The sequence below is a fragment of the Manacus candei genome, unplaced genomic scaffold (genome assembly GCF_025592945.1).
Source record: "Manacus candei isolate 608988 ecotype Guabito, Panama unplaced genomic scaffold, ASM2559294v1 h1tg000028l, whole genome shotgun sequence".
Classification (NCBI taxonomy): Eukaryota; Metazoa; Chordata; class Aves; order Passeriformes; family Pipridae; genus Manacus; species Manacus candei.
The window spans coordinates 35,628,453-35,655,588 of NW_026138076.1; the positions used below are offsets into that span (position 1 = coordinate 35,628,453).

Consider the following 27,136-nt stretch of genomic DNA (forward strand, 5'->3'; position numbering starts at 1 on the left):
ATTCCTCACCCAAACAATGGCCAAATACTTATTTCCTTCACAATACCGGAACACCTAGAAATTTTGCAAGGGCATAAATACAACTGACTTGCTGATAACGGACCGATTCAAGTAGTTGTCCTTGTTCCTACAGCAGGTTTGTCATTCTGCAGTTTTTATAACATGTTGTTTGAAAGGAGAAATTAATGTTGTACCGAGGTAATATTAAGAGGCAGTAATCAGATGCTACACATTTTAATACGCAACTAACTTGTCATGACATCATTAATTCACAGTGTACATTACCATTTCCCTTTTTCTGGGATGAAAGGAAATCTCCAAGAGTTTTGTTCATAGTAGTTCTGTGAAAATTCGTGTGTGAAACCACCTACTTAAGTGAGTTGTGGTCTTTTGGTTTTTCTTATATTTAAAAGAGAGAGACCAGTTGTTAATGGTGAGTCTATGATTCCCCCAAATACCTGTAACACTGACATCTTGGAAGCTCTTGTGCATCCATAATATTCAACATAGATTAAAATTCAGGAAAAATTTTGAAAGCTTCCTTTGGTTTGACAATTTATTTTCAATCTACTCTATATCAATATTTCATTACCAAATTATTTTAACAGCACACATTTAACACAGCAACTTTCACCAGCGTCAAAAGCTTTCCAAGTTAGTAAACTTCTATCATCCAACTCTCATGGCCTCTTCCAAGCATTCACAGGCACAGACAACTCAACTCAGATTTCAGCTGCATTCACACCTGTGACAGCAGTGGAAAGCAAAGAGGAAATGCCAACTTCATGCTCATGTACGGATAGAGAAAAAAAAAATCTGTTCCTGAACAGAAAAGGCAAAAATATTGGATAAGCATGCCATACCATTCTTCAAACTTTTAAATTTCTCCTATCAAATGTTTCTGTAAGAAGTCACAGAATGTTGGATGGGACTGATAAGAATCAGAGTCCAACTCCCTGCTCCTTGTAGGTCTATCTGAAACTAAACCAAATAACTAAAGGCATCATCCAGCCTGAACCAGTGACTGACAACCCAGCCAGTGAAGAGCCTTTTCCTAATGTCCAGTTTGAAGTCACTCATGTCTGTTTGACTGTGTCCTCTTACACAGTTAAAAGAGGGATGAGGATCTGACTGGGAAGTTACAATTTATGCGAGCAGTTAAATTTCCATGATCTTTTTCTGGAGGAGTTTAAACAGGATGATTGGCAGTAAAGAATGACAGTTTCTTCCCTTCAGCTCCCACAAAAGGGGTAATAATATCCTTCTCAATTTTGCCATGCTTGGCAACAGGCAAAAACATGATAGGGTCATTTTCACATGATTTTCCTGTTTTCTAGAATCTCTGGAAACCATTCTCCTAGTCCTTTTTACTGTTTTTCTTAACTCCATCCTGCAGAGACCAGGGATGGATCTTGAATAGGTATATCTTACAAGTAAATGTCCCCAGTAATCACAGCACAGCCTCTCCTGCTTGAAAAAATAATTTCTGCAGCCTTCAAGCATTTGATTTCACTATCTTCTTTTTAAAGGGTCCCTCAAAAGAAGAATTTTCCCACATGAAGATAATGTTAAATACACAAATGGTGATACATTTCACTATAGATAGACAAGGTGGGTCTCTCTTCCTTTATCCAAAACACTCCATGTAAGCTCCAAGCTTCTAAAAAGCATGTTGTCCTATTTAAGAATGCTTTTCACTCTTCTCCTTAATTGACTTAATTTTTCTAATTGTGGTCCCGAGGAGTTGTCTAACAAACAAATGTTTCAGCTGGCATTTGACCATATGCTACCTTTATGGGCTGGGTTAAAGATATAAAGACTTCCCTTCATTTCATTCTCAGAAAGACAAAAAGGTCAAGAATGAGTAAAAAAAAAATTCCCTAAAAAGTAAGCAGCTCAATTTATGCTGACCTTTACCAGGCCAATATAGTTGCGATTTGACATCCATGTGTCTGACCTCAGAATTGGTACATAACCAACACAGGAGCCAAAGATGTCAATGCCCATAAAAACATGAAGAGGATTCAGTTAGTATTAATTCTAAACTGTATACAAACCACTTGTAATTCTGAGCTAATTTATCTTTCCTCTTAAACCCTGCAAGATTAGAGACAGAAAGCTGAATTTAACCCTGGCTAACACAATCTGAGATTTCATGAGTAAGCTGATATTATGACAATAAAAAGTTGGGAAACAGTAAAGAAACCATAAAAATGTCCTGTTTCATAAGATAAGGAAGCTTTTTGCTACAACTTATATTTGTTTTGACTTCTTGAATGAAACTAAACAGTATTTTCATCATTCTTTCACAGTTCTTTCAGAAAGAGAAACCACTCTGACAACCCAAGGAGCAAAGGCCCCCCCAGCCATTGACAGGAAAATGCCCTTTCCCCCTCCTGCCATTTGTCAGCCTTATAGTCAAAAGAAGAGAAGCACAGATTGGAATAATTACACAGAAAGTTTGGGGCTAATTAAACACATTACTCAGCATCAGTAGTATTTAAAATCTATGGAGAAAATTAGTAAATGCCATCAGAAAGTTTCTAAGGAAGATAGATTATAGAAAAGTGCTACAGCATGAGGAATACAAGATTTCACTTGATGCAGCCTCCATGAGACAGAAAAAAGAATGGAAAAGTCTATGAAAATTTTTTTTGTAACATGTGTCAACATACCATATAGAAATATATGGTTTGATTGTAGAAACTCAGATAATTCTTCTGGACATCAGTTTTCATCAGTGGCTTCAGTTCTCAAATTACTCAATATTATGATAGAATGAAATCAATTTAATGCATTTGCAGTTGTCTCTACCTAACAGTTTTATCAGGGAAAATCAGAAATGAAATAGAGACAAGACGATGAGTAGGCACATCAATCTAATTACAAGTAGACAAAAAAAAGTTTAATCTGAATTTAAATCAATTCCTCCCCTCCTATTAGACTACATGATTTCATAGGACAGAATCACATAAGACACCATGTTTACTAATGACAGGGCAATTTGAAGTTTGACATTTTATAGTGGCATATCAGCAAGACAAGCAGAAGGTTCTAATTAAAAAAAAAAAAAAAACAGAAGAGAAGATTTAGCAAAACACTGAATTGACATGAACCTTCAGCTGCAGAGAACTAAATCTTTGGAAGGACATGATTCTAGTAGGAAGTAGCAATCAGTGACCACTGTGATCAGTGACAACTGTGGATTCTTCTATTCCCCACTCACAGTCAAACACTAGGGGAAACCACAGCACATAGTAAGATGCTGATAATCTGCCACCTTAAACATAATTCACAGATATGGCTAAACTCTTCTCCATAAGTTTCCTAGCTTTCCTAGCTACCAGTGTTTAGGTTATCAGGAAAAACAGAAGGCCCTTTCTTACCACGTTCGAAGAGAATATAGCTTTGCTATCCACTGCAGGCTGATCTATTTTGATGTTTTTCTTATTCCTTCCTACTTTGTGCTGAAAATTAGTGCCATCTGAGAGATTCTCCGAGGTGCAGGCACCACAGGTGATCTACTATGCAATGAAGCCTCTGTCTTGCTCATGCTTTCCCACATACCCCTATAATATGCTTTCCCTTTCTATGGCTCCACGCCATTGAGGCATTCACACACTGAGCCTTCTTTTGCTCACTGTTAGAATGACAAGCACCTAACTAAACAGAGACTATGAAACATGATCCATCTGTTTTCAACTGAAATCCACCAAAAAAAAAAAAAAAGAGAGACATTTCAGAGTGTCTTTTGAAATAATACGTTCAAATATTTTCTTAGTATGAAAAGACTAAACTCTGCCCTTCCACTCTGAAAAGTCCATGCAAAGATAAGGAACATGGGAAATTTGGCTTCCATATTTGCTGTGACTATTTCCATGGCAAAAAAGTACCACAAATCGGATGATCAAGGGGTAAGGCTTAATTCATAATTCATGAGACTAGGTCAGAGTTATCCCAGGATTAATGAGATACAACACAATCATAAACCACAAAGACAAGGGTTGTCATTGTTTGATATTGTAATAGGTTCTGGGTTTGGGGTTTTTTGAGGTTTTGGGTAGGGTTGCTGGTTTGTTCAGTTTTTTCTTTACTTTGTTTTTCAAATGCATAAGTCTTTGATATTTAAAAGTCTGATAAACAGCTTCAATATATAATTAATAAGCCATTCAGCTTCAGAGGATTTTACTGCCTCCCTATCAGCAGAAATGCAGCAACACTGCATTCATTACCACTTACTTCACAGAAAAGGAACCCAGCAATCAAACATATGTAATCGCTTAAAACAAAGTCAACTTTTAAAGATTTTGAACAAAGTTTAAGTACAAACAAAATGTGATGGTATAAATACACCTTAAGTTTACGTGGCTCTATTGAGACTTATCAGACTTGTCAATATTAGAATACTGTATTCTAGCCAGTCATGAAATTAAGACTTGAGACATTCTAATGTTGTTTTTAACTCTTAAGTTGAGGAGAAAAGGCACTACAAAAATCATGTGTGTTGACATTGTGAGTCATCTGTTTATGCATTTTAAAGTAACTACCACTATTATTTTGAGGTACGTGAGTTTAAAGGAAGAATCTGAAAACACATTTCGAAGGACACTGAGGGCCACACATTTCCTGCCTCCCACAGCTGGCATGCAGTGTGCAAGCAGGATCCCCAGGACAGTGGTCCAAAAAGGAGCTGTAAACCCAATTCCTTTCTCCTTAGTGAATGCAAACACTGCATCATACTGTCATCCACCTGAAATAGGTAGATGGTCTCCTAATGAACCCATCTCTTCTCAATATTTATACAGTAGGCCACAACCATAGAATGCCTATTAAAACAGAAAAATAGTTATCCAATTCAGCATCTAAGTCTGGGTTTGCTTTGTAAATCTGAAACGTTCAATTGAAACAATAGGATTATGACAATTGTAAAATATGGTAAAATTATCCATGCACTTAGTAGCTCCAATGTGACAAAAAAGCTATAATGGGACAAGGTTACCAATAAAAGTTACAACATTTTAATTTTTATTCTCCCTTTTTAAATAAGGCTAACAATGTAATTAAATAGTGAGAAACACTTACAGAAGTGAGAATTACAGTTCACTTCAGACTGATGCAGTGAAAAACAAGGAAGCCAAAACATCAGTGTAAAAAAAAAATCAGAGAAAATTCTAAATCCTTCCTTATTTACTATATATTGTGCTATTACCATTTCAAACAAGGAAAGAAACCCCTTCTCACCTATTTTCAGACTTACATCTCTGCGTTTTGCATTAAAAAGACCACCACATACTGTAAATACAATGTGTTGAATTGGAGGTGGGGGACATACAAAACAGACAGAGACACAGACTTCCTTTCTGAAAGGACACAACCACATTGACACATAAGCTACAAGAGAAATAATGGCCAGATCTTCTCCATTTATGAGTAGACTTCATGGCCTTGAAGGAAGGAGAGAAAAAGGGTGGGAGGGGCTTTCCATTGCAACCTGGAATATGGCATATCATGCAATTTCAAACTGTGAAATCTGGTCACTCAACAAACAGAGCTTCCTTGATGAAATCATACAACAGCAGTAAAATATTGGAGTAAAAAGTCATTTGTGAACCAAAAATGTACCTCACTACAGCACAAAGTAAGTTACTAATTCACTGCAGTAGAAAGCAAATTTTGAATTGAATCTCAGAGCATGTTTCCTTTTGCTTTTGTTTACTTTGGAGTGGAATGTTCTTAAACTACATAGGCGGCATGCTAAATAACAATCACAGGGCTTGTGTGCGTATATACTGAGTATGTGTAAATATATGTCTAAAAATTGTATGAATATTGGGAATGATTAGAGGCTTTGTGTCACAGAAATATATCATAGGCATGAAGAGTGTACAACATTACTCTTGAGTTATTAAGGGTCAGAAGGTCAGCCCACATATGCAGACCTCTCCTCAAAACAAGGTTACCACAGTGACCTCTTCAGAACTGCTTCCTCCTGCTGTATTTTTTGCCCATCTCTGCTCCAGGTTTTCCATGTAGTTGGCATTCCACAGGTGGTCCCCATTGCCCCCAAAGAAATGCTCTTTCTAGATGAATTCCCCAGAACAGAACTTTGTTTCTTTGACAGCAGAGGGATATTTTACAGAAATTCATGGTTTCCAAAAGCACAACAACTGGCTAATATTTAATCATTCCATGATCTTAGAAAATCTGGTAGAAGTATAAAAATATTTCAGAAGGCACTGATGTTCCAATACATGTTGGAAGCTCTCTGACCAGCCTTTGATAACTGTACATTAAAAGATTTGTGGATCCTTTCTTATCATTTCAATATAAATAGTATATTTGTAATAAAGACTATGCAATGTAATGCTTTTGAAGTTTTAGTCAAGTATTTTAAATGTGGTATTCTAATGTCCTTTGATAAACACATAAAATAGTCAATAGCTCAGTACTCCAGTCTCTGCCTTCTCTTACTGTTTTGTTGATGTTAATGATTTGCTAAGTTGATTTCCCTTCAACCACAGTCTCTGTTTCTCAAAGTTCCTTAAAAATTACTTACGCAACAAAAGACATTATGACACAAAGATAAAAGGGAAGATATTCTAGTGTATAGTTTCCCAGCTGAAGTGTCACACCTCAACACACACAGCTGTGCCCATAAATGCTCTTCATACATATATATAGGCCATTTGGCAAAATAATCCACATATATCGCAGAACATTTGCATTCCGATTCCACGTTTAGCAATCCTTTTCCAGGATTTCTGCTTGTATCTCTAGTGCAATGCTTGAATTCCAGCACTGTGTATCCATTTTACTCAATTAACAAAATACAGATTTCTTCCTTAGAAGAAATCTGGTATAATTACTAACAGAATCATTATTATAAAGAAATAAGTTGTCTGTGTGCAGAGAGGATACGTATCTCTTACACACGTTAAGCAGACTTACTGAGCATGTTTATCAGGAAAGAGATGAGAAATCCTGTAACTCAAGATGATACAGAAATGTACATAAGGAAAATCTTTAATTTTCTACATTAGTATAATACTTTAAGGGGAAGTAATCAAAGAGAGGTAAATGTAAATAGAATGAGAATAAAGGAAATCTTGATTTAATAATTGATTTTTAATCTCCTTTGCATTTATACTTCACTGACCTTAAAAAAAAATAGACCTCATTTTCACTGCCTTCTGTAAACCACTGAAACAAACATTAACTCTAAACCAAATTAAAACAGGATTTAAAGCAGTGAAATAGTTCACTAAAGATATCTTACGTGAGTGGTAAAACGGGTTTGCCCAAATGCTCTTTGATTTAAAATGAAGTTGTCAAGAAAAGAATTTTCCATGAGAAAGGTTTGTTCTAATTGTGGGTCAGATTTTTAAAGGTTTCAGTTCACTGCCCCAAAGCCTTCCCAGAATCTTCATGGAAGATGAGTATCATCATCTGCATCTTAAAATAGGATTCTGTTGAACAACTAAAAAAAACAATAATTAATGTATTAAGCTGGCACCTGCTGAGATTTTCAAATGAGGGCTGGTGAGCTTCTGCTCCTTGGTAACACCACTGCACATTCCTCCTCACCTGGGTGAAGACCCCAAATGCTGTAGCTCATAGAGGCTGCAAAGTGTTCACCAAAAGTAACCTAAAAAAAAGTCCTTCTGCACCAATGAAGTCTGGTATAAACCTGCCTGGTCACTATCACAGTATTATCCAATAAGATAAGCTGATTTCAAGCTTTCCTCTAATTCTAAATTTAAATTTCCTGTTAAGGATTCAGTTTCTGAAAATTGAGACGGTAATCATTCAACACTTTCCTCAAAGATCAGAATTCAAAGCCAATGTATCACTCTCTTTTGAAAGAAACACACCAGAACAAATTTTAAAAGACAGATCACTTTTAATTTAATGTTTTACTTGAAAATATATTAGAATTAGCACCAAACTTGAAAGTTTAAGTAAGATTAAATGTTTTACTTTTGCTATACCATTCCTCATGCTTACAGACTTTTTCTTTCTACCTTTTCGAACAATTTTGGCAATGCCGACAGTCAAGTGATTTTTCTTAGTTTTCCCCACTTCCATTGTGGCTGATTCAGGCTTGATTTCTAATGTCTGCAAAATTTATTTGATGTCTGGACTACTAATCCACAGAGGTTTCTTTTTCAACTTGTTTCCTTGGAAGGTGATGGAATCAACTCTATTAGTGTTATTTTCAGAAAAAAAATTGAGAGAAGTTCAAACACTACTGTTTTGTTTTAAATAGAGCCAGCCTTTGAAATTCAACTACCTGCCAGTGGTCTAAAATGCCTTTTCAAGCAGTTCACGTAACATAGCAAGTAATAAACATAAGGCAAAACTTTAGCAAGTATGAAAAGATAGGAAAACACCCACATGCCATTAGAGCCTGTTTCAACCTACACATACAATATAAATCACGCATAAGGTAACAGTAGCTTAACTAATTCTATTAATCTCTATGAGTAAGCGTTTCATTTGGCCATTTTCACATCCTGTAATTATTCCAGAGGAAACGCAGGTTAAAGGTTCAACTAGCACTTAAAATGTCTCCTAAAGCATAATTATATATACAAGACTTAGCCTGTGGGTAAAACTGGGAAACCTACAACACAAAGCATTTATTTTTCCCAAATAAATTCCTGAGTCCAATTATAGCAATAATTTTTTTTCATTATTGTTAATACTCAGTTCTATCCAAAGTGTATCTCAAAAGGAAAAACTATCTGCGAGCTGCAAAATTTGGGCCATGGAACACTAGTATTCAGCTATAATAAATGGTTAAAACAGAATCATGAGCCCCCTCTTCAAGTTCGTTCAAAGGAAGAATCATAAAAGCACAGTCACAGTTGTCAACTGCTCCATGTTCTGTAGGGGATCACCACAAGGGCACAGGCCTCAAGAGCTGCCCTGTCTGTTTAATGGTAAAATGTGGTTTCAAAAACACAAAACCCCTATTTGCTTTTTTGTGGCTTGTTTTTGGAACAGAAACTGATTTTCAAAGATGGAAAGAGAGCCCACAAACTGTGCATGTTATGATGTACCTATTTATCTACACTATGCTCTTAAGGAAGAAAAACAAAACAAAAGACCAAACAAACAACTCAATAAATTGAAATTGCCTGGCACATAGTGGGAAAAGGCTGACAAGAGGTGAACATTCAAAACAGGCAGCAATTCAAGTCAAGTAGATAATATACTACAAGAGAATCTTGCAACTCCTTCTTTCCATTAAATATGCATAATGAGTGCATAATGAGTACACATTAATTTGAAACAAAAATCTTCAATTGTGTTAATTTGCCACTGGTAATTTACAAGGCACACAAATAAAAGGTTATTTGGCATTATAAACAAGGCTCTGATTTTGCTCAGCTATGGCCTCTTGATTATTGGATGTGAAAACATCAATAGAAGGTGTTCATAATGAAGTTTATAAGCACCAATTCAAAGTTTCTGTCCTGGAAAACAACAACTTCTCTACTTATTTCAAGTGGTGCAATTAATGGAATCTGGCAAGCAAGTTCCAAGGTTTTAGTTTAAATTGAAAAAACTCCACTTAAAAAACCCACGAAAGGAATGTTAATGTTAAAAAAAGTTCTCAAATTAGTAAATAGTAGAATTAAGGCTCTTCATGAAGCATGGAATCAAACCTCTTGTTCAGTGCAATGGCTTTGTTCAATATTAAAAAGCAAGCCACGTATGCAGTCAAGGGGGAAATAAAACAACAACAAAAAAACAAATGAAGGAAAAAACCCAAACCAAACAGCAATGGTCCTGTGACCATCCTGTTTTAGATGATGCAAAAGTCTACAAAATCACTGTATCACCTCATATAAAAAGATAATATAAAAATATGGAAATTGGAGTTTTAAAAGATACATAGTTACTACAGTGTCAAGCTGAAACTTTAATACAAAGCAAAATGACCATATCATATATTAAGAACTTTGGTTTACATAGTTTTCCATTATTTATTTTTAAAAACATTCCACAGTTTTACTATAAAACCCCCAAACCACCCTAACTAGTTTTGACATATTTTTAGAGTTCTCCCAATGTTTTCCTTTCCTTGGCAATTTTTCTTTAGACTTGCTTTAACATCTCACTCACCAACTCAGACGGCTAATGGATCTGTATAGGTATCTGCCAAAGGTAGCAAGCACTAAAATACAGGCAATAGAACAAAGCCCAATATGTTTTATGTTTTGGACACTCTCCCTAATTGTTTTGACTTTCCAACATCCAGACACACAATAACATCAAAGCATCTTGAAAGGATTCCCCAAACATCTTCTACAAGGTAAAACATAAAACTGTATCTAGGAAGATACATCTTTGCCACTAAAAATAATTTTCTTGTTGTTTCTCGCTTAATTCAGTTTATATGGATGACATCTAGGGGATGGAGAGGGAAGAGAAATGGCAAAATGTTTTTTCTCCAATTCTGGTGTGAGGAAACGTTCATTAGTTGACAAAGCAGCAGATAACTCCAAGGTCTCCCTGACCTTTCAGCACTATGGGGCAATCTTTACACAAGGACTAACTGTTCTCACACAGTTCCTGTACTGTACAAGGTACTGATCTTTTTGTTAACACTTGGCATTCAGGTCTTCTTGTCCTACTTCTCTTTCCCCAAGAAAACTACTCATGAACAACATAATTCCAGCACAGCAACATAGCATGGGATCCTGTCCCAAAAGTAGGTCTGGTTTTTCAGTCCCTTCCTCTTCCTTCTTCCTTGTTCAGTATCCACCACTGGAACAAGTTGCCCAGGCAAGCTGTGGCTGCTCCACCTCTAGAATGTTCAAGGCCAGGCTGGATGGGACTCTGAGCAACCTGGTCTAGTGAAAGGTATCCCTGTCCATGGCAGAGGCACTGGAACTAAATGATTTTGAAGTCCCTTCCAACCCAGACCATTCTGTGGTTCTATCATCTTAGTGACCCTCTAGATTGGAAATGGGAATCAATTCTCTGCATCAGTAATCCTTTCATTTTGATGGTAAAATTGTTGAAAGTGCCAGGCTTCAACATTTTGCTTGCTGGCAGGAATCAAGTTCTGGTGGTTTACAGCAGGAACACCAGAAGCAGGTTTGCTTTAAACATGGTAGTTGCCCCATGGTAGGCTCAGAATTTCCCTTCCTCTTTCTATTCCACTACTAGTGATTTGCTACACACTACATAGAACCACATTATTGTTGCTGAACACTGACAAGTCCATTACAAGCATTCACAGCTTGGTTTTCCCTCACGGTCAATGCAAGAGGAACTCCTGGGTCACACTAAAAGTTTGCAAGACGTGAGCTGAAGTCAACGCAGATAATGTGAATTATTCAAGGATTCCACACATGTCTCTTCTCAAACATTAGTCACTTGATGCATCCAAAGATAAGATATATTTTTTAAAAGAGAGGCACATGGTAAAAAGAATGAAGATATTTATATGGAATCAGAGTGGATTCAGACATTTCTAGCAATGGACCTTATTCAACATGCAAAGATTTTATAAGTTGAGTACTATTTTTTTCTTAAAACATAAGACTTCTATAAAATTTGTGTAAGAAAAAGTGGTCAATTGACATATGTGATTAATAGAAGTATGCTGAAACTTAAAACCGAGAAAATAACAATTGATTAGAAATAAACACTAATCAAAACAAAACCAATATGAGAATGTATGCACAGACAAATGTAAATTTTTCTTTTTGTTGAAGGAAAGTATGACAGCATGCACCTGTTGTTTACAACCATTAACGAAAAGGTGCCAACGCAAACCAACTCATGAACTCTCCGTGCTGCTGAGTAGAAAGAAACTAAGGCCTTGATTCCGCAAGCTCCTACTTTTGCTGGAACATGTTACCCACCTTGAAAGTTCAAGGGAATGTCTCACCCAAAATGAGCTGTCAACCTACAATAACATTTCAACACTTGGGACTAAAATGGAAACCTAAAAAAGAGCCACACCAACACTATATACTCTGTGAAGAAGTGTGATGTATACTTTCAGTTGGGAACTAAAGTTCCTCATTATTTTTGTCACAGATGGTCTGCCACAGCTCAATGACTGCCCACTAGAGTAGCTATTGGCCATGGGATTTCTACAGCTGCAGCTGGGGGCAGAGTTAAAACTGATGGCTGTTCATTTATAGAAGACGCTCGGCGCTCTGACAGTGAGGCACGGCATTCTCTGTAAGTCACAACAGTTACTTCAAGTTTTCTGTACAAGGCTCCTACCTAGGAGGACAAGTATAAACCAGCCCCAATTTATAATCCCTTATCCAATATATCCAATAATTATCTTCCTCAAGAACAGTGCTGTGTCAAAGGCTAGTGATGGACCTATTTGTGAAATATGAAACAAAGAAAATCACCACCTGGGAATTAGCTATACAGATTTCATTCTAATTCCAATTATTGACAGGAAAAAAAGGACAGAATGAGCAAATTAAACACATTAATTATTAGTGCTTTGGAATCATAATTTTTTTCTGGACGATTAAACCTCAAATCCTAATCAATGGTCTTCAACAAAACACAGAGAATTTCAACAAAGCAAGAAAATCACCAGCTCTTTTCACCACAATCCCATTTGACCTAGCAGTGGGTGCAAAACAACCCCGGCCCTCTGCAGCCAACCTCCATGCAAGCCAGGGCTCTGTCCCTATCACTGACCAACCCTTGCAGCCACAACACCACGCTTCCCTGCAGCACCCGTAGTTACTGTAGCCACTCCTGATGCAAAGCTGAGAATGTCTTTGGGCTCTAGATCTTAGTTAAGTATTAGAGCTTTCAAAATGCATCAGGTTGAGAAGGGCAGACAAACCTGCTAGATCTGTTCACCTCTGTTTATCTTATATCCCTGATCACTAGTAAGATACTTAATATCTTAAAATATATGGGTGTTTTTCAGACTTTTGTACAACCTGCAATTATTATAACCAGATTTCATAAGGTGATTTTATGCATCCAATAAAAGCAAGCATCTGGTGTCTTCTTAGATTTCATTTTTCAGAAGAGACCTACTCATCTGTAAGATTTGTTCTTGGCAGAATACTTAAATATATGTGGTTTGATTTATGGAGTACCCTTCCAGTTAGAGTGTTACCTCACCATACAGAGATGCAAACCCCATGCATCTAGGCCTACAATCTTTTATTACACTAATAAAACTCCACTACAAAAAAATCAGGCCAGATACTGCTATGTGGATAGGTGACAGAGTTACAGCAGGCACACCATGCTGACAGAGCTGGTTTTTTAAGAACCAGAAATGAAGAAATGACAATAGCAGTGGTGTTCAATAGCAATTAGCGATATTAAGCCGTAAATTTAGGAATGGTTTACAACAGGCAAAAGCATCCTTTCACTATAGCTGGTAGCAAACAGAAGAGGCTGTGATGAGAGACTGGGAGTTCAAAAACAGACTAGGTGAGCTCAGGGCAAGAGGCCCTGTCATCTCTAACACCCACAGCCCAACAGCAGTGGGTGCTGGGAGGGTCAATGGGAAATGGATACTGATGGGGCTTCCTCCCTATGGCCTGTCCTCCAGAGTCACTATCAGGGACAGGTTCCCGAGACAGACCCACTGTTGTTCTGACTGATCTTAGCAGTCATTAGTGTTATTAATCAAAACCTGACTGTCAGACAGAAGTGTTCAGTGTTTGAGAACAATTTGTTTGGGTTTGGCCACTTCTCAACAGCTACATACAGAAAATTTCAGTCCTACAAACACAAAATCAAAACATTTTGATAATGCCTAATGCTTTACAAATTAATTTTCATTTTGTTTCCTTCTAGTGTGTAAATGCAGGGAAACTCTCAGATGCATATAAATGACACAGAATTGTGAAACAAACACAAATAAGTACTTAATTTATTTAAAAACTTGATTTTCCCTTGCCTTTATCTGTGAATGTTGCAAAGTGAAAAAAGACTCAGTTGTGTACTTCAGCTAAAACATTCATAATACCTTTCATAAAACATTCCAGAACATATCATGGCATCAAGCACACTATATATCAAGCAAATAAATCAAAGGCATAGTATCTTTTTTAACTACAGCACTTAGTATTTCTGGATAAGAATGTGTCTTCTATGGCAGGCAAAAGGATAATTTAGCTGCTGCTATTAGTTCACCTTCTGGTTGTAACTTCCAGATACCACATCATATGATTTAAAATGATCCTCAACAAGTTATTATAAATTTGACATTTAGACTGGTGCCATTGGTATTGATTTTCAGCTTTCATTCAGATGAACAAGGATTTTAATCTAATATTTACAAAACTAAATAGGCTACTAATTATTAAAGTAATTATTATTTAATTAATATTCATATTTCAATAAATATAATTATTATGAGTAATTATTTGTACTAGTAGAACTGGGCCTTACAACTCAAGAGGAAGAGATCTGATTTTGTGTTATGTAAATTGTATATTTTCTGTGTCTTTCTCACCTTTATAGTAGTTTTTTCTAAAGACTGGAGGTTCAATAGCTGAATTTGAAACATTTGGTTCCACTGATTTTACTCACCTGGGTGAATAAATCCTGGCCCCAGAGAGAAAAAAATAATTATATTTCTTTAGTATCAACTTCCTCTGCAATACAGAAAGTCCTTTTTAAAATACTGCCAGGTACTAAAAACAGATTTAGCATTTTCTTAAAACAGGAAGACTTGTAGTAGGAGATGAGCTCCCCATTATCCATCTGTTTCCAGTTGGTTTTACTCGTATTACAAAACTTTCCAGATGTCATGCTCTTCAACTTTTGCCCCTGCGGAACGATAAACTATGTTCCTCTTACAAGCTCTTTATATCTACAGTTATATTTAAATATTATAAATAATTTTTAAATGAGAGATGTGTTAAATTCTTATTTTCTGTAGAGATTTCCAAATCCAGTATTCACCAATTCCCTCTTGCAAACTACCTAGCAGAGAGAAAGGAAAGGATGGAGTGTGCTTCTTGAGGCAGGGATGTGGGCGTTGGGGAGCAGCAGCATGGGGTTCAGTCTGCTGGAAATAAAACTAGAGGTAGTTTTGCCTCCAGTGAGCAATTTATATATATTGAAAAGAGGAGAAGCAAAGAAGAAAACAAATGCCAGACCTGCAGGTGTGCTAACAAATTAAAACTGGAGCAGGAAAAGAAAAAAAATCTGCTATATCCTTTCAACCTCTGCCTCACCTCAGCAATCCCTCTGATGTAACCTTTCTTCTAGGGAGAATTGCAAGCAGTCAATCCTACCTGTAAACAGGCAGTGAATGCCTACACAGGTTGGTGTGACTACTGCTGTCTCTAACTAGTGCCAGTTGTCACCTGTAACAAGAGTCCCTTGGCTGTTAAAGATGGAGAAAGGAAAAGGGCTGGCTACTCACTTGAGAACAAACAGTAACTCGAAAATAGACATTACCTACAACTACAGAGTATGTTACTGCAAAAGTTGTTTTCAACACTATATGGTACTATCTTCTGGTTTCTCAGAAAAGCACTGAAGAGAGAGTTATTGAAATAAATAATTTGTGTTTCTCTACTTATGTGATTTCTCTCAGATGAATTACTCTAAAGAAATGGAAAAGAGAATACTTTTAAGGTTGTTGTGTGGTCTGCATCAAAAAAAGGCAGTATCATAAAATGTCTTATTAAATCTCCAAATGGTGTTTTATCTCTGTACACGTTCCACTTGGAATTTTCCGTATCTAGTAAAAATGCTGTTCTTTCCTCTATGAACAACAGGAATTTTTATGTTATGTTACCAAGTTCCTTAAAACTAAGAAGAGGAAGAAACTGAGTCATGTAGCTCAGGTGTCAATATTTTAAATACACTAGATAGAGCTTTCCGCAGAAACTGCACATTTTTAAATAAAAAAGATTGTTTTTTTTAATATAGAGAAAACATAAACCATGATGTTGCTATGAAAGGATTCATGTTGTAAGCATGCTTTCTGGGACTAAAAAATACTGTAAAAGAATTAAGCTTCTATGCCTTGCATCTGCAAAGTGGAACAGTGTAGTTTTATGACTGCAATGAAATTGTTTTCCTGAGAAAAAGACCAAATGGAATGGAAAGATTGTCACATCCAAGAGTTGTACTCATCATGGATATATATACTCTGAAGTAAAATAGAACAATCTCACAGACACCAAGCAGTCAGGCAGCACTGCACATTCAGAACAGGGAAATAAGAAGGGTCTTAAGACATGTTTTAAATACTGAAAGTCAATACATCACTCAAACACAAAACTCAAAAACTCAGGAAGATCTTGTAAAAGAGAGGACTCCACAGAAGTGTCCTGGCACAACAGGTCTGTGCTTTGGAGTCTACTCTAACTTACAAACACTTCTTCAAAATCCAAAGACAACTCTAGAAAAAATTGATATCAAATACACCCTGTGGGCAGATTTTATAGCCCTGAAGTTTCTTTTTTATGATTACATCTCCAACCCTGTAGCAAGAATTTAACCCTTTTGCTTTAATAGAAGAAAGCTGATAGATCTTTTAAAAACTGCTTGGTAATTGAAATCCCACTAAGCAAGTACTTTGCCTAAGGCAGTAAATATAAAACCTGCTATGGCAAACCAATGCTGCCAATCCACAGCAGGCCTGGGATCTGAGAGAGGACCACAATTCCTACACAGCTTTTAAAAGGAAGTTTGCAGATTGGTATCATTAACTCACAAAATTAGGAGAAACATACCTGAGTGAGATGACTTCTCAAAAGACCCTGCCATCCTACACAGATTTTACCTCCCTATGTACATCCAGCTTCTTCAGATAGTTCCCCTACAATCAACTACCCTGGTAGGAAAAAAAAAAAAGGTACACTTTTATAATCCAGCCAGAACTCACAGTTTTGGCAGCTCCTGAGCTTTGTCCTGTGGACAAAATCCCCACAGGAGCCTCTGCAAGGGCTCAAGCCAGATTTCTTGCAGTTAAAGAGTTTTCCTGCAACAACCCTGCACTGGACTGAATTATCTTAAGTTGTTTTTCCTCCTTGCATATTTTTTCCCCACACTTTCTTATTAAACTAAATATCTAGCATACATGTACACTACCCTTCACATATACACAGTATGCTATGTATACTTACAGTATATATATATGTAAAGCACATATCCAGTAACTACATTATCTGCCATACAGCAAGCAGATTACATGAGTGGCCCTAGAAGAACTTGGCCCCATCCCAGTAACTTCTATCTGGTTTGCTGCAGCAATACCAGGTCAGATGGTGAACTCTCCATTTACAGACAGTAAAGACACAGCTCTAGGTCTTATAACTCACAGAGAGAAAGGTTTACCTCTATCAGTAACTAGAGCTCTCTAAACCAATGTATGCTTGCTTGGAGGTGGGGGGGGAGAGTGGAGAGGAAGGCAACAAGAAGACCAGAAAATGGCTGTTAATACAAAAGACACTCCTGCTGTCAATTTAGACCAGTGTAATGCCATTCTACACTTGCTAAACCTTTTCACTGAACCTTATTAGAAACAGTGCTTGCCCAGCTGAGGAGGGAATTAGAGGGTTTCTGCAGTGCATTCACACCACAATGAGTTGTATTAGAGCAGCTATGTGCTGAAGTGTTTTCTACGGCCTTTAATATAAAGCAACTCACTTTACAGGTCAATGCTCTGGCAAGCTTGCTCCTTGGCGAGACTTGCAGCTTCCACCGGGGCAGAGTGAAGCAGCCACAGCTGTACCAGCTGTACGTTTAATGCTGAGCACAGGTTCCCGGCAGCTTAAATAAGACAAGTTCAATGTAGCAGTCAAGATTACACATTAAGCAACCATGAGCAAAACAGGAGCAATTAGAGACAGCTAGGGAGTGCTCAAATGTGTAACCAGATACTCTCACAGCCAATACATATCAATACAGCATATAAAAACATGGTCAAGGACCACAGCTCTCTCCCTCCGAGTGTTACAGTTGGGTGGTCCTGCAATGAAAAGTACGTGTTAAATCACATCTTGTCCACCCCTAAAGAGAGCCAGCCATAAACTGGCTCCTGACACTTAGAAATAGAAAGTGTTCCAATCAATGCTGCCAGTAATTTGAGTAATCCCAAAGGGGACATTTCTGGACAAGGCGATGGCTGACCGCGGCTTTTCATAGGAAAGCAGCGCTGGAGGGGATGTCCTGAATGACAGGGCTAATGCACAGTTTCCTCCTTTTACACCAAAAGCTCACTCCATACATAATTGTGAATGCTCTATATCTATACATCTATACCTTGACAACTGCTTTGCTAATAACACTGCACATTTTCTGCTACTCCCAATCCCGTCAGGGATATGAAGCTGAATACTAGAACACTAGAAATGGAACTACTGCAACAAGGACTCCAAAACACCAAGCTATGAAAAAAGAAACCACACTAATACACCGGTCCTAAAGAAAAAGAATAAATGTATTCATGTATAGACAGACATAGCTGCTGACTGATGGAGAACAAATACTGCTTAACAGACTGAGTAGGTATAATGTAGAAGTTTGGTGTTTTTTTAAATTACATCCACCAGATTACTTGTGGAAAGGAAAGATCTTCAGAAAAAAAATATGAAAAACACAGATGGCTGAAAATGTAAAGCAACTGCTTTCTAAAATATTGAGGAACAGCACAAAAAAGGCAGCGTGGAGAAGTCAGGCAAGGACTGGAAGACTGTACAGGAAGCTGGAAAGACTATAAAGGAGATGACAGCAAAACACAGATAGAAGTACAGATATGAAATATGTGAAGGGTGGAAAGGAAACTGGAAGGACAGTAACATTTTTGATGGGCTGGAACATCAGAACACATGAAAGGAAAAACTCTGCATGCAAGATTTCAAGGCATCCATTTTCTTCCTCCTATGCTAAAGGAATGTCAAGTAGCAACAGATTGAACAAAAGTCAAAAGGTAGTTGAAAGTCACAAAGGAAAATGACCATTCTTCTGCCAAATGACTCTTCACCCCATAATTTTAAATTTCTGGGAAATGTATATTACTTTTACTGTCAATTGGTGTGTGCTTTTTTTATGGTTTCTGGGGTAATATTAATAGCCCAGTGAATTCTACAGGCAGTTTTAAAGAATGTTTACCAGGCTCTTTTCAAGATTTCTGGACAATGTGAATTACCAAATATGTGCTTTTAATTTAGAAAGTTATAAAGCAAAAAAATTATATTTTCTTCACTAAGATTAGTTAATGGAGATGTAAATAAAGACAGCCAATGTGACAGAAAAATTCAATAGAATTTAATACACTGAAGTTAGGAACAGATAATTTACAGCTCTGGAAATGCTGGCACATAAAGCAGAAAGTGTTAAAGAAAATATTTTTATAGGTCTCTGATGATGAGGGTGGTGTCATCTGATTGGAAAACAACGAATATAATACCCATAACTTGAGATAGAAAAAATGCAGTCTGGGCAAAGAACATCCAGTTATTCTGATCCCAGCAGAATGAATGGTTTTAGGATAATTACTCAGAGGGAGAAAAAAACAGTTTAAAAAAACGGAAGTAAACAGGAATAAATATATCTGCATTAAAAAAAAAAAAAAAAAGTGAAGAATGTGTGACTAACAAGTTTTTTAAAATGTGAGCATCTCTAATTGATATCATTTATCTGGCCTACAACAAAGCCTATGATAGTGTGACATATAAGGAATTCTTTAGTGAACTCGGAAACTGAGGGGAAACTTGAAGTACATATTAGCAGTATGAACCAACTGACTAGCTTACAGAGTTTTAAAAGGGGAAAGCATGCACCTTGTGGAGATTATTAGTGTACTTCTACAAACATTTGCTCAGAAAGCCATTTTATTCAGTACTTTTACCAATTAACTTAGCAAGGAAAAGAAATTAAAAACCAAAAGCAGCAGTATGTTATTAAAACAGCTTCTAATGCAAAGTTAGGAGATACGATCTACACACAGAAGGATCATTTAGAATATCACATGAATTTAATGGCTAACTTTGAAATATGCGAGCATGAAGTCCTGTAGCATAAAATGGCAGTCTAGGTGCCCAGAAGCACCAGGAAATAAGCTATTTATCAACTGAAAAGTTCAAGGAGGGAAAATACCTTGCTGACTACAGTCATTGATAATATATTGACTGTGACCAGCCAACATAACACAGACACGTCGAAGGCAAATATGATCTGAAAATGTTTCGGGAGTTATGTAACCAACAGAGACAGGAAAACATAAATGTCATTGTACTTCAGGAACACAACGTGAAAATCTGGCCATTCACGCTCCAGAAAACTAACTACAAACCAGTGGCAGAGGACGACTTCCAGGATTCTACAGGAGTGGAAAACCTCTTTCAATGAAGATGACAAAAAACATACAAAAACCCAAAACAATTTAAAAAAACCCCACCACCCACCAAAAGCACAACTACTGCGAAAAACTAGCCCAGCAAAAAATATGGGAGAATGACTTCTCTCTACAGGTGTTGAAATACAGAAGACATCAGAAAAAACTGGCTTGCTGTACCTGAACTTCCACAGATAGTTTCTCAGACCAAGAACCTGACTGTTGATAAAAAAGTTTCACATTTGCTGAATTTGGCATTTTTATCTATACCATTTCTACCTGATTATATGCAAATCTGCAAAGAGCTTACATTCCTCTTGACAGGGAATTTGAATCCCACTGAAATTAACAAGAGTACGACACTCAAAATCTAAATACCAGACACCCAGATATCAAGAATTCCAAAGGAATTCAGGTATACAATTCTTAAAACCTTTTGATTGGAATCCAGTATTCAGTTCTGTTAGGTCCCATTAAATAACCAAACCAAAGTAAAGAAACAAGAATAAAAGCCTTCCTACTCCTACAAAAGAGGACTCAAGTTTGTCTGCCTGTGGTGCAAGCTGAATGACTTCACTATCAGAAAGGAAGATACCACTGTCTTTTAGGAAAAGAACTCCAACAACTAAAACAGAAAATATAAACGCAGGTTTTAACTGGGTCCTTGAAGTGAAATGTGGACACTTCTAAAGATGATCTCCACAGATGCTGAACAATCGCTCTGCAGTCAGTTTTAGCTTACATCAGCTGGGGTTGATGCTGTCTCTACTGGCCCTCCCCACTTGGGACAGCTGTGGTCCATAAGTCAGGGCAAGGGTACAATTAGACTCTACGAGCAGGCTCTGTAACACCTGCCTGTACCACAAGACCAGGAGCATATCCCTTGAATAAGCAGACAGTGAAAAACCTTCTTTCTGACCTTAATATACTCACTAGTTTAACACATATCTCAACCTGTTTGAATCAAGACAATTCTGCTTGTTATAACTCTGCTGTTCATTTTTTAACTTACTCAAACATTTCTTGCTGTTCATAACAACAGCAGACTACTTATCCAGTGTGTCCCTGTTTTCTTCTCCTAAACACACCCCATTTACAGCCTTCATAGCTTTAAGGGCAGCCTTCAGCTCCACTAGGGATACTTTTAATAACACTGAAATTTTAAAAAGCTAGGATATGCAGAACATTCCTTCACATAGATACACAAGATGTAAATAACTTTTTTATATTGGCATAGAAAATTTTCCTTTCAATAGAAATTCTTGAGCTCCTATTTGGACTAAACAGAACTCAAAGCAGACTTGTCAAAGCAACTAACTGTTCTTCATAGCAAATGGAAAGTAAGAAAATACTTGTAATTCTTTTACTTCCTTCCAGCTCTCATTCAAAACTAGCATATTAAGTACTTTTGCAGTTGCCCCAAAAGGAAAAGTAATTTAAACAAAAGATTTTAAAAGCCTCTTCAAATATACAGTTCTCATAAATATTGCACCTTTGATCTGGTTTATTGGATTTTTTTTTTTAAACTCTCTGATGTCTACTGTTAAAAAACAAACAAAAACTTCTGAAATTATATATCAGTACTTAAAGTGGGAGAAAGTGCTTCCATACTTGCAGTTTCTAATAGCTTTATATCCACCTAACAAGCATCAGGAGTGAAATAAGGTAAACATTAACAATAATCTACTTTAGGAAGGATACATGGTCAGTGGATGAACAAGATAAAGCAAAAGAAAATGCAGAACACAAGGGTCAAAACAAAAAGAAGAGTTCAAGAAAACCCAAAATGTGAAAAGAGAGAATAAAAGAAAAAGAAAACTTCAAAGATTGCCAAGTTCTGTCCTGCCAAGGATGTGTGCAGGATCCCTATTACACTCATTTAACTGACTTAAACTGAAAAGTCCTTAGGCATCATACTGTAGGCACAATGTACCTGACAAGTGTCAGTGATTCAGTGAAAAGGCACTACTGAACAGCAGAAAAACACTGCTAAATTGGTGTCTGATGCTTAATACTAACATCAGTACAACAACTTGCCTGAACAGAGTTGGGCTGGGTTATGGGCATGCAGCTAAATCCTGTAGACTGAAGGAAAAATGTATGTCCAGGAATGGAAAGTTTAAGGCTAATTCTCAACCAGAGCTGAAGCAGATATTATGGAATGCACTCTTTTCTGAAAACAAAACATGAAGGAAATCTATGTGAAAGAAAAGGCAAAAAAAGTACTTGTTCTTCCCTTTCATCTTGGAAGAATGAGGCCTTGAAATGGTTTCTCATTAACTTTCCCAGTATGCGTTTGCTTTTTCCATGCAGACTCAGAAAAAAAGGGAACTATGTAGTGGTAACCAACCTGTAAATTTATATACTACTTGAGGGGAATTCCATGCATTCCTGTACTCTGAGTATTTCTGTAAGTACCAAACAGACCAGTTTGAACACTCTCATTTCATGTCTCCATATTCCTCTTCTGGGACACAGGTCCTTTCTATCAAGAGATCTGTTGCCAGTACCTCCACCACCTTATCATTATCCAAAGTAACGTCCAACACAATCAGTCCAGCACACTGTGAAGGCAAATCAATGAAAGGTTCATGTGAACCTCCCCTGCTACAGGTCTACCAAAAAGAGATGCTTACACTCTTCTGCTTGCACAATGCTTCTTTCAGTGCTACACTAAGCAGATGATGCCCAAAGAACAGTGATTTATAGCTCCTTTCCCAACAAGTGTACATCTCCGTTTTTTCTCTGCTAAGCACACTGACGTAAGCATGCACCTACAATACAATTCCCCAAAAATGTCAACAAACATTAAGCAATTCAACAGAACAGAAAATAAAATACACAAATTAAACATCTTAGAGACAGATTTCCCCTTCTTTGCCACTGCAAAGTTAAAAGCTATGACCCTGTAAATCTTTTAGCCCTTAGACTTATCAGCCTGATTAAAAACATAAGATGAATCATAAAAAATGGTAGGCAAAATCAGCTTTCTTTCTCTAAGAAAATGCTCTCAAAAACACTGCAAAAAAAATTTACACGGCTCTCTCCTCTACTTACTGCCTCTCTAATTTAACTGAAAACAAAAATTACACCACACACATGGCAATATTTATTATGTATTTCAGTCAGCCACATTACTATGTGGATCTACCACAAATTAAGACCTCAGTGGATTTAGAAGGCTCAAAAGCATCTCTGCTGCTTTCCCAATGAGAAATGAACATAAACTGATGGTGAAAGGAATAGTTGTGAAGTAATGTTCACTTTTTAAGAAATCTTGCTCTTCCACTGAAGTCTATACTGTTCAAAATCAGCAGACTGATTCTGCCCTTGAAATATTTGCAGTCTGACCAATTTTGGAATCATTCAGAAATACTGAGCTAGAAGATGATGCCACATAGGAACACCTATGTTGGGTGCATGGAGTATTTTTAACCTTAGCTTTAATTCCCAAAGCAACTGGGAAAAGCTGTAGGACTTCTGGCTTGAAGGAAGTATTTAAACTGACAAGTACTCACCAGTAAGACTGGATTCACTTTGTCAGCCATTCAGTTATTGACTGAATGAATAAATAACAGTAGGAGAAAACCACAGATTATTCATGGTCAAGGAAAAACGAAGAAGTTCGGTTTTAGGCTTTATTGCTCATACAATCTTGCCTAAACAATTCCTCTACCATTCACAGTCTGCCTTATATCCTCATGTTTAAACAGGCTGTGTGACATAAAAAAAGCATTATTTAGAATGTAAGAAAGTCAAATGCAAAATTTGTTCCAACAATTATTTTATATGCAGAGTCACGCTGCCTATATAATAACACGGCCAATACTCTTCACATGGACGATTTTTGAAAGTCGTTATAAGTATCCAAAAAGCTTATCAGAATTGGGTTTACAGACATAGTTATGCTACAGAAGTGATGCCATGCACAAGGGAGGAAAGGGTGCAGTGAACAAACTGTACACTCATGTAAGCCTGAAAGCAAACTAAGCACTACAGTATGTGCAACTGATGGGGCTTGGCAGAGGTATGAATGAAGCATGAGAATCAAAAGAACACGACTTGAGAACAAAGTAAAAAATAGACTGACGAATTTACCGCATCATTTAGTGAAACAGGTTAACTATTTGTAAAAAGGCAGCAGAATGTGACAAGAGGATAACCAAGACAGCAGGTCACCTTTTTTCCAGGCAGGAAATGTAAACTCAGTACAGAAAAATCGTGAACTGACAAAATAATTCTCCCAATAATACAGTGTAATTTATGAGCAGATTTTTTAAGCTAGAAAGTTGTAATAGGTAGGATTATTTAAAATAAGAATTATTATTACATTCCTTAGTAAGGTTCATGTCACTTTACCTTCATGCCAAAGATTCATAAAAATTTCTAGTTAGGAACAGATAGAGGGCTAAAATTATGTCATTCTCAGCATTGCTAAATTTCCACTAGCTGTGGCATAATACTAGAGTTCGACTTCATAAAAATTAATACTTAAGTTTTATATAAAGTGTTTTGTTTAACTTATATATGCTCGAAAATGGAGTGCAAGATTTTTTATATTTTAAGGTGTATAAAAATGTATTGTTTAGTTGACAGTAAAATAAACTATCTAGCATAATCTCAAGGAAAGGCTTCTTTGTGAATTTAAAAGGGGCATGTTTTCAGCAACACTGTGAAATTTAATTCACCTTGAGAAAGAAGATATCGAAATCTATGTGCAAAATGGCATAACCTATGATACATAAATTAGCATCTGCTTGATCAGTTACACACTTCCAACATGCATATACCAGCTACATTTAGGAGCATTTGTTAATATCTTAGTAAATCTCATAGTCATCTACTGATGACTTTTTTTCAAGACAATCTAAAACATGTTCTGCAGTTGAATTCCTCCAGACAAATGCAAAACGCATCCAGATTAAAATTTAGTTCCTATTCTCTATATTTACATAGCTAAGTTAAGATTTGCTAGCCCTCAAATTCCCACTTAAAACAATATTAATAATTGCAATATATTGCACTTTACATTTAGATAACTAAAATGTATTATGCCCTTTTTCCAAGGTAGTACAATTCTTAACTTTAAAAAATGGAAACCTGAAGTATAACTGCGACTGTTCACACATGAAGAAATATGTCAGGAATCCAATTTTGTCATATTTATCCTGATTATTTAAATATATGCCTTTCTGTATGCATTTCACGAAATCTTGTATCCCAATTAGTATGTTGTACTTGGGGCTTTTTTAGACTTATCTTCAAGGTAGGGGTCATGCTTCCTTGATGAACATGCTTCCTTGATGTATGTGATGTACAGCATCTTGCTCCTTCTGGGAGCTACTAAAAGCAAATAGGAATAACTTGATGATGGGTTATTTCCCAGAGAATGAGTGTTGGTTCAGCTTTGCTCCACACACTCTGATTGTGGAACAAAAGCAGTTTGAAGTTGAGCACTTTTCAGCCCAAAGACATATGACCCATCATACTCAGTCCAGGAGGAAAGAAACAACTACGGAGTTTGGATTACAGTAGGCAGGGTAAGAACAGAACTACAATCCCAGAAAAATGAATGTTTCTACTACTCATGCATATTCAGAAGAGAAGTAAAAACATAAAAATAAAACAAGGTTTCTGCCTCCTCCTGTCAAAAGCATCCTTTCCAGTAGGCAGGGGAAAAAAAGGAAAAAAAAAAGAAAAGAAAGGAGAGTCATCTTTTTGCTGTTTCTGGGGCACCTTTGAAGAACTTTGGCTTTGATATTGGGACTGGTTGGTGGCAAAACTCCATACCGGTCTGAAATGGAAATAGAGAGCAACCTGCCCCGGTGCCAGGAATCTTGCATCCCAGCCAAGCTAATGTGATGCACAGATGACATCCGATGAAAGCTTCAGGGAACTGGTAAACCCTCCAGTTTGGAAACCCTTCTTCTGCAGCTGAAAATCATCAGGACATAGAGCATGCTCCAAGCCTTTTAACAAATGTATCTCCCAAGCTGCCTGACCCAGCGCTGAGCAATGCCATCATGTCTCCAGTGTTTTCCACTGAACTGTTCCTCAGAGGGTCACTTCTACCTCACTCAGGGCTCTTTCACGCCATAACAGCACAAGCACACTTGCAGGACAAGCATGGGATAGGACCTAGCCTCACTTCACAGCAGCTATCTGAAGTGTCAAGTGGGTAAGGACAGCTCCCTAGCCTGTGTAAGCACCTGCAGGACCACTGAACACCAAGAAGAGTCAGGCTAAGTAGAACACCAAGAGCAACAAATCACTTCCAGCCACAGAGGAACATGGATTTCCAGTGCCTGAAGGGCAGGATTTACCATCAAAACAAAAGTTCAGTTTAAAAATAACTGCATGTCAGAATAAACTGATGAGTCATTTTGATGCTCACAGAGATTTCTATGGATCAAAACCAGTGGAAACAATTGTGGTCTTTGTATAGCCTCCCAGGAAGAATGGTAAATTTGGATAAGATTTAAATCACATTTACCATTCTTGTTTTAGCAAAGCATCAACAGCAACTAAATCTCCATTCATAGATTTTAGTATAGAAACTACATAGGGAAAAAAACCTTAGTGATACTTGAAAATATTTTACTCCATCTGATATCGTTGTGCTTAATACACAACCTAAAGCTAAGTCTCTTAAACAATCCTTTATTACACTGAGCTCCATAATAAACACTTGCTAAAACAAGCAAAATAATTGGCAATCAACAAAATGTTTAGGGCTTTCTAATTAACGATTTACTGTGCAAAGAAATGGAAAATACAAAAGGCTTTCTTAAATGTTATTTAAGTATCTTCACAAAA

The 27,136-nt window shown here is 36.9% G+C and overlaps 1 protein-coding gene across 2 annotated transcripts in view; it reads right to left on the reverse strand.

Annotated features, from left to right (window-relative positions):
• Positions 1–27,136, reverse strand: part of BMPR1B (bone morphogenetic protein receptor type 1B) — a 242,618-nt gene that overhangs the window by 192,923 nt on the left and 22,559 nt on the right. The gene's annotated exons all lie outside the window — the stretch shown is intronic.